Source organism: Hibiscus syriacus, unplaced genomic scaffold (assembly GCF_006381635.1).
Source record: "Hibiscus syriacus cultivar Baekdansim isolate YM2019G1 unplaced genomic scaffold, ASM638163v2 tig00002237_pilon, whole genome shotgun sequence".
NCBI classification, from domain to species: domain Eukaryota; kingdom Viridiplantae; phylum Streptophyta; class Magnoliopsida; order Malvales; family Malvaceae; genus Hibiscus; species Hibiscus syriacus.
The window spans coordinates 18,958,736-18,968,527 of NW_024061918.1; positions in this window are offsets into that span (position 1 = coordinate 18,958,736).

Below are 9,792 nucleotides of genomic sequence, written 5' to 3' on the forward strand. Positions count from 1 at the left end.
TTTAAACTATGAGAAAAACAGTCGTAAGAAAACATAATTCATCATTCATAAACATAAAAATATTGTTTAGGCAAAACAAACTTTAACACCAAGTAAAGTATTCATGGTGTTATCAAAGATCATCAAAGATTTAACCGTTTAATACAACCCCAAATAAAATAAGAATTAAGAACAAAGGAAGAACGACTCCCAAAACCGGGGGCTCTGTCGCGACAATCCTAATCAGCAACACGCCTGCCTTAGTGATCACCCTCTCTCGAGGTCTGATCACCGCTATGCTATCATCTGGCTATGGAGAACACCAAGGAAAATTGGTGGAAAAGCACTGCAGTTTCTTGCTCATGCCTTAGGTAAAGCTCTTCTCTTTTTTTTCCCTTGCCTCCTCTTCTTTTTACGGCTACGACTGAATATTTTTAAGGAAAAATCTCCTAGGGCTTTGCATGCTTTTAGAGTTTCCTTAATTAGCCGTTATTAATTTCCCAAGCTTAAAAAGGAAAGGTGGATAGCGGCTGACAGAACAATCAAGGCTTTCTTGTACGTGAAGTAGGTCATCCAGCTGGCATGTGACATAGGCGGTTTCGCCACACATGCTTCAGACTTCCTCAGATAAATCTTGCCTCGGCGAGATAAATCTGCTCTTCACGTTCTCTTCTGTTCTGTTGAACTTTACAACTTTTCATTGTCACGATTGAAATGTTCTTCCTCTGTAGAATTCCTGTACAAACACAACTCAAACAACCCTTTCTCCTCAGCAGCATCACTCAAGCCAAATAAATCTTGCCTAAGAAAAACTTATCCACCACAGGTTAATATAACCTATATGCAACTAAATGCAACTAAAAATGCAATGCATACTTTGTTTAGACGATCAATAACTTAAGTGAAAAGACTAGAAATTGAGTCTTTTTATGGATTTATCATTAGGAATATTTTCTACCATTAGTCGAGTTTGCTTACCATAACAACTACCAAACTAGCATCCTCATGGCGCCTTATGAGGCTCTGTGTGGACATAAATGTCGCACTCCTATTTGTGGACTGAGTTGTATGATAGGAGGATTTTGGGTCTAGAGTTAATCCAAGAGACTGAGGATATTGTTAGATTGATCCGTGATCACCTAAGAGAGGCCTTAGATAGGCATAAATCTTATACTGATAAGAGGATAAATGATATTAAGTTTGAGGTTGAGGTTTTGAAAGTATCTCAGTGGAAGAAGATTATGAGATTTGGACACAACGGTAAGTTGAGTCTGAGATTTGTTGGTACATACTATATTTTGAAGAAAGTAAGACCTTTTGCTTATTAGCTTGAGTTTCGTCCCCAAATTAGTCAGATTCATGATGTCTTCCACGTTTCTATGTTGAGGAGATACCATCCAGATCCGGGTCACGTCATTCAGATTGAGGATATAGATTTAATATCATTTCTGTCTTATGAGGAATAACATGTTTAGACTTTAGACCAGGATGATAGAGTTCTTCGGAATAGGAAGATTCAAATAGTAAAAGTTTAGTGGAGCAACCGTAATCTTACAGAGGCTACTTGGGTGACATTAGAGTCAATGAAAGATCAGTTTTCACATTTGTTCAGATCAAGTGAATTTTGAGGACGAAATTTCCTTTAAAAGATGGAGAATTGTCAAACCACAAAGTAGGGGCTAAATTTTTTCAATTTTTTCGGTATTAATTTTGATTTACAATTAATTCAAAGATTAAAATGAGATTTCTATTAGTTTTGGATCAAACCAGTAAATCTAAAAAGCTCAATGGCCATTTTCCATTTCCCCATAGTTGGTACTTTTAGGTCCCATAAAGCTTAACCACTTTTTTGAAGACCCTGCCCCTTTTATTTCTTTTTTCTTTTCTCTCACTTTCCTCTTTTATCTTTCTTCTCCAAACCACGTTCAAACTCCGTTTCACCACCGATTGTAGCCCCCTTTTTACACCACCATTTCATTGTGTTCCTCTCGTCGTCCCAAGTCCACCGGTACCGGCTTCATGTACTCTATCACTGGTGTGTGAAGGGGAGATAGCGAATAAGTTTTTGACAGAGCGTAATCAGTCTCTCTACTATTTACCGTTGTAAATCGAGCTTGGTGAGCGGCCTTAAATGCTTTGAAATAATTTTTTATTATTTTTTAAAAAAAAATCGACCACTGTAACACCCGCATGTGCCCCCATGTGTCGTCGCCACGTGTAGGGCTTGTTGCTGGTTTGGAAACCCTTTGAAAGTGAGTTAACTCAATCCTTTGACCCACTCGATTTGTACTCACATCTGATCTGACCCGATTTGACCCTTTTGCCTGACCCGATTCCTAAACCGGCCCAAACCCAAGCCGAGCTGAGCAAAAATGCCGCCGTTGACTGTTAATTAATGTTAACTTTTTTTGAAAACATCCTTCTTGAGTTTTTTTGACATTCTGAGTCTGATTTTGTGATTTGTTTCTCCAAATTCTGATCTTAAAGCCCCTCGAGTTTGTTAATATGAAAATGCTTATTATGTTTAGTATTCTTGCTTATTTATTTAGAACTCGATTGCGAATTTGATTTGGGATTATATTTTAATGAAGGTACTCATTTTCCCTTGACAGAGGTTGACTAGATCACGTGTTTCATGTCTGACTGATTATCCTGATGCACGTTCTTCAAGGGTTACCCATAGGTTTTCGTAAATTACCACCTTAGGGTTCATTATTTATTATACTAGACTTGTGACCTAGTTTTCCAATTCGTAGGATCTAGCGCTGTTGTCGATCATGATAGGCAAACTCAATAGTAGGCCGCCATACTAGACTTCTCAGACCGGTTCAGGTGTGTTCCTATTGGTGTTAAAGAATCATTTCAAACTATTTGTATGAACTGTTATAAAATTATGATGATATTAAATATTCAGACCGCATGCCATCTGTTTTACTTCATACTTTGACTTTTAATATATGGTCTTCGTATATTTTTTACATGATCTTTGGTGTCGACACCGTTTTTTGCCTGGTGGGAAAAAATAGTATGACTTAGGGTTTTTCTTTGAAATGTTTTATAAAATGTTGGGAGTCACCACCAACCATTTTTAAGTGTAATTGGAACACCAAAAATTAAGTAATTTTAATAAAACATTTTATTTTATTAAAAAACCAGTTTTGTATACAAAAACTAGAAATTGAGTTCGAGAGTCAATTACGCGTATGAAAGGATTAGCACCCCCACAGCGCTCATAAATTGGTGCCTAATCGATTACCTTAAAAGTTGAAAAGTTTGAGTTTGAGATTTTATTTAATTTAAAATTAATTATTTATATAAGGTTTTGAAAATGATGTTAATTTACTTTAGGAATTACCAGTGGTCACCCTTGAGCATAATGCAAGTGATACACTATTAACTCCTTGGTAAATTAATATTGCCCTGTTTTGAAGACATGATGTAGTCAAACAATTTGTTATTAATCCTAATTAAACTAAGTTTAATTAAAGTTTTCTCTAACTTAAAGTTTCAATTTATGTAATTTAAAGAACTTGGAGGTTTATACCTAAAATTGTAGGCTCTTTAATTAATTAGTGAAGCGAATAATCAAAATGGTCCCTCAAGCATTTTAATATGAAAGCTAAATCTAATCATTCTCTAAATTAAAAAGTCCAGGGACTAATTTATAAGAAATATAAATTCAAAGACTAAATCTAAAATCTAACTATTCTCACATGGCATAGATTAGAAATGTACAAAAGAAGGCAAAAGTATATATAATAAATTAAAGGGTTAAATGTAAATACAAAACTAAAATAGGGACTGAAATGTAATAAAATAAAAATACAACAAACAATTCGATATAAAATGAATATTAAAGGTGACTAAGTTGAAATGAAAGAAAGTAGAGAATCAAAATTGAAATAAGTCAAAAAATAAGACTAGTGATTAAAATATAAAAACAATGCCAAAGTTGAGGGACTACAGCATGAATAACCCATAATTTTTTTTCTAACTAGTTAATGAAAATAAAAATAAAAAATAGTAACCCAAGGACTTGCATTTCGAATTAAAGGAAAAGAGAGACAAATTCGCTGACTAAATTAGAAGAAAGAAAAATAGGAGACCAGCTATGCAAATATGTAGATCTACAGTGACTCGCGTTCTAATTAGACCAAAAACTTAAGAAACAACAAAAACCCTAGCCCTTTACACATGAATTTTGTGTTCTCTATTTTGTGTTTTTCGTAAACCCTATCACTCTTCGACTCTGTTTTTATTTTGAAATATCTAAAATGAAACCTAAGCCCTAAAAATGACATGCAAGGATTATTTACTCTGAGAACGGCGAGGCTCTTCGATTCCAAAATTCGATGACTCAACTTTGATGATGAGAATGACTCTTACGAGGTAAACGACCAAACACCTTTACAAATTTCTCTACTTGTTTTTAATCAGGAGATCTTCCCTCTTTACATTTTTTTGCATTGGGTTTTATATTAACCCGTATTGCCATTAAAAATAAAAAATAACATTTCATCCCCTTTGCGTGTGATCTTTGATCTGGTACCTTTAGCTGATTTTGAGAGTTGATGGAGGAAGTGGCAATAGTAGAGTGGAGATAGCAGTCAACCAGGCATGGGCACCAGTATGGGATGGCTTAGAGATGGTGGTCAACCAGTTGGGGCATTGAATTCTGTACATTTTTGGGATTTTTCACATTTTTTGTTTTGAATAATAAATAATATATATAAAAAATTGGTGATTACAACTGTCCCTCTTTGCTCTTTGTTGTGAAACAAGAATAGGGCAAAGACATAAAGCACCAAATTTTATTCCGTCTGAACTGTTGTAATTCTTGAGCTACAAGTTATTCTCTTTATGAACTCTTCACTCTTTTCAAATGCGTTATTCTCATTATGAACTCCACATTGGAAATGTTGATTCACATTCTTCTAGATTGAAATTGAGAAAAGGTGATGCTGGTCCAACTCCTTATGTGATGGGATCAAATGAAATGGTGAAGCTAATCCAACTCTTGCGATGGACGAGCAAAACGTTGATGCTGATCCAACTCCTTATTTGATGGGATCAAATGAAAAGGTGATGTTGATAAAACTCCTTAAGCAATGGATGAGCAAAACCTTGATGTTGATCCAACTCTTTATGTGATGGGATCAAATGAAATGGTGATGCTAATTCAACTCCTTATGCGATGGACAAGCAAAACATTGATGCTGACCCAACTCCTTATGTGATAGAATCTAGCGAAATGTTGATGCTAACCCAACTCCTTATGTGATGGAATCTAGCGAAATGTCGAATCTAACTCAACTCCTTATGTGATGGACAAGATAAGGTTGAATAAGTTCTTTTTATTAAAAACTTTTTCTCTCTCATTAGTTGAGTTCTTCTCATTATGAACCATTCCATTGTAAATGTAAACTGGTTTATCCTCTCTTTTAAAAGCTTTAAACATGTAAAACGTTATTAAAATTCAATGATCTATATTTTAAGTACTCGATGGTTCTCAATTCTTTACTAAGATCCACTTCTTTCAACGGTGTAAAAAGTCGAACGATTCTTTGCTGAAATCATCTTTTTCCTCATGAATTCATGAAATGAAATCTTTCTTGATCTTTTGAATCTGGACAAACATTTAAGACATGGTAAAAGAATGAATGTGTATGCTCCTATTGTGTAAATTCCTAAATATCCATGCATTGTATAATTTTAGTGTTATGAGCTCCACTGTCTCATTAATCTTGGCATCATTCTATTTGTTGAGCCCTTATCTTTGCTTGACTCTTTATATTGTGATGAATTGTTCCTTTTGCCCCAAACACATTGGTATTTATCGTTCAATTTCTTTGCCCCGATTTTTTATTCTAGGCTTCTAAATCTGAGAGACCTTTACCAACTTTCAAGATCTATTCCTAGAGTGGTTATCTTATTTGAAAATGTTTTTCTTCCTCTTTCATTTTCCAAAATGTGAGAAAATTTGATAAAGAAATTTTAAAAATGGTGCCACTTACTTTAGGCTCACAATTGAAACAAATTATAAAATTTTAGTTCATTGGATATCAATTGAGTCAACTAGTCTTTTAATTCTTCAAGAATTATAGCCCTTTGACAAGTGTCAAGGCTGATGTTAATTTTGAGGCTTAGGTTAATCTAGGAAGGTGGAGTGTTTCAGGTTGGCTTCTTTGGTTAAGATCTAGCATTCTTGATTCTAGTGTTCATTGATATGATGAAGTAGTCATTATGCTCATATTCTGGAAATGTTGAATGGTTCCCAGCTCTCGAGAGTACTTTCAAGTGGTGCAGCACTTTATTAAGAGATGTATAAGACTACCTATATATGTAACAACTATATAATCTTCATATTTGAACCGCCTTTTTAGGTTTTCAACTTGAATCCTCCTTTGGATTCAATACACCTTTCAAAATTTTACGTCTTGAACCACTTTTATTATTTTTCTCTATCACGCATTAAAAATTTTAGAAAACATTTTTTTAAAAATAAAAGATTAACCCTGAGAGGCAAAATAAAATCTAAAGATAGTCCCTTCTGCTTAGAAATCCATATATGATTAGAAGGGACTTTTAGGCATGTAATGCCGAGGCTCATGGTTATGAAAGAAAGTGATAAATAGGCCCAAACAAGTGTTTAAGGGTGATCGAACCAAGGATCAATTTGTTATGATGCCTTCAATCTTACCTTACCCGATTTGAATCTACTTGCACATGTCTTCTTCACTTTCTTGGATCGCTCTAGACTGTCATTCATGGGTTTTCATCCTATAATTCATTTACTTTCTACAAATATCGTATCCAAAACTCTAAACAAGTCGAATATTACAATTTAAATATCGTTGAACCAAAGAGAGTCAGATTTGATGATAAACTTCACACAAGTTCTTCTTATTATGTTTCTTTATGTCCTTTTCTTTTTTCTTCATTTTCTTTTCTTTTTCTTTCATGAACTCAAAACTTCAATGTCCATATGGTTGAAACATGTCTTATCTTTCTTTGCCTATAGTTTATAGGGCTTTATCCTCATACTTCGACCATAATCCACAGTTCATGTGAGCATACTTTTTCTTCACCTATGCCCCCAATGTGGTGGTGATCCAAGGTTAGGCTTGAATCAGAGAAAAATATTCTAGGCTCAAAGTGGGACAACAAGGGATATATTTTCTCTTTTTGTGAAAGGATATTGAAAGAAGGTTTTTCATCATTTCATACACGAAAGTCCTTATAAAAGAGGTATCCCAGGGGATAGATATTTAGGATTAATTTTTATTCACACGTAAACTGTATAATTAATGCATGATATAATTATTTCATTTATTCTTCACTGTATTTCCTCTTTTTCTTGCTTCAAGTCAGCCCCAATTATTCAAGCTTTTCTTTATAAAGTTGATCCAGGATGCCACATCTTGTTTCTCTTGTAGAAATGATTCATGCACAGACGGATATCTTGTAGTCAATGTCTTTGGGGTTTTATTGACATTAAATAACGTTGGTTTTGCATATTTTAAGACGAGGGGTGTGACTTTGATGTCGTATCTTTATAGAAAGACAATGTTATGAAAAGACCAGCTTAACCTGAGAAGGTAAAAATATGAATTTGATGTATCAAAAAAGGTAAGGGTATGACTTTGGGATCTCAAATAGAGGTCATTTCAAGGTTTAGTCCTTTGGTAGTGATCATAAATTATTTGATCTAAAGAATTGAGCGATTGTATTTTTGGATTTGGACGAGATATGAAAGGTCTAATCTTGCCACTTGCCAAAAATCTATCATTATTGAAAAATTAAAATAATATTTAATTCATTAATATTCAAATAACTTCAAGATTACTCATAACTAGAATAAGGAATAAGTTCAATCACAAAACATTTTTACAAAAAATTTAAGTAAATAAAGGAAGAAAGAACAAAAACAAGTTCAAATAAAATAATGCAAATGCGATAAAGATTCATGATAGATGGAATAATATTTTCTTAATCCATATTAGGATGCCCCATTACTCATCAAAAGAACATGTGTTGGGATTTTCAAAAGCTCAAATCGACAACCGAAATGGTTTGCAAAGAGGGGTCGGAACGGTTTTGTGTTTAGAGAGTAAGGAGATTGAAAGATAGAGAATTGCACAGCGATTTATAGTGGTTCAACTTTCTCAACCAAAGTCTACATCCACTACCTTAGCTCCTCACCAAGGATTTTCCAACAAATTCACTAATTTGTTCTTTCTTTTGAGGATAAAGAGTAACCTTACAAACTCCCTAGTTTTTCCGGGCTAAACTAGAACCTTTCCCTAGCTTTTACACGTGATTAGCTAGAACCTTTCCCCTTTAGAAAAGGATAAGAAATGTAAACAAGAAAACCTCTCTAAGGTAGGTGTTTACAAGAATTAAGCTTAGAAGAACAAAATATTTACAAGAGAGAAAGATGAAATAAGAATGAAAAACTCTTCTCTTGTGTTTGATTGCTTGGATGGTTGTTCTCTTGCATCTTCAAGTGTCCTTAGGTTGTATTTATAGCTTGGAATGTGTTTGAAGTCGTATATAGTCGTTGGGGATGTTTTGGAGCCTTTTGGAGATGAGAAACAATTAATAAAACAGCTTGGAGCGTGGGGGGAATCGGTACCCCCTCATGGGAAATCGATTCCCTAAGTGCAATCTGTTTTTTACCGTTAGAAAGGGGGAAATCGGTACCCCTTGGGGGGGAATCTGTTCCCCCTGGGGGGAATCGGTACCCCCTGGGGGGGAATCGATACCTTCTGGACAATCTGATTTTTCTTGAAACCTTTTAAAAAGAAAATAGTTTTGGCTTGATTAAGGCTCGAAATACTTTGTAAAATTGTTTTTAAAATAGTTTAAGTATAAAACACAATTTTACACTTTATTAAGGATTAAAATGAACTTTGAAAGACTTGGAGTAATATTTTGATATTCGAATAATTACATCGAATATACTTAGAAAATCTTTTGTAAAATCTTAAAATTCATTTAACTTAATTTGTTATATCGAAACATCAAAATGTTTTCAACAATCTCCCCTTTTTTGATATAACAAAACATTTGAGTAATTTTAAGATTTTGAAATAAAGTTTGAAATTACTCGCCCTTACTTTAACACTTCTCCCCTTTAACCCCTTAACACTTCTCCCCCTTTTTGTTAAATCAAAAAGACTCTAATCTTTAAAGTTCAAAATAACTTTGGAGAGTAAGTAGTAAATTTGACATTTTAAAAATCATTTGAAAAAAATCAAAGCTCCCCCTTCAATAAATGCATTCCAAATAAAATTTAGCTTTAAGAACAAGACACTTAAACAAAATTGAATTTCAACAAAGAATAACAAACATGTTAGTAGCACATGAAATTCAATATATCCAAGACTAAACTACTTTATGCAATACCAATTGTTGAAATTTGATATCAATACCAATTGTTAAAATTAAGTGCATATGCATAAAGTTTTTCAAAAATGTTATGCATTTGAAAATTTTGATATCAATTGTTAGAGAGATATCATTTTCATTTAAACCACATGCATAAACATTCAAATTTAGGTCAAAAATTTTAAAATTTATAAAATCAAAGTATTTGAAAAATTGATATCAATTGTTAGAGAGATATCAATTGCATTAAAACCAATTTTGACCAAAATTTTACTATGATGAACTACAAATTCTTAAAAATTAATATAACTTTAAAATGTTCATCATAATCATCTTTTCAACATACATGAGATTAAAACAATAATGTATAATTATTTAAAAACAAAACTCATGCATGCTTAAAATCAAATGAGCAACCAAATA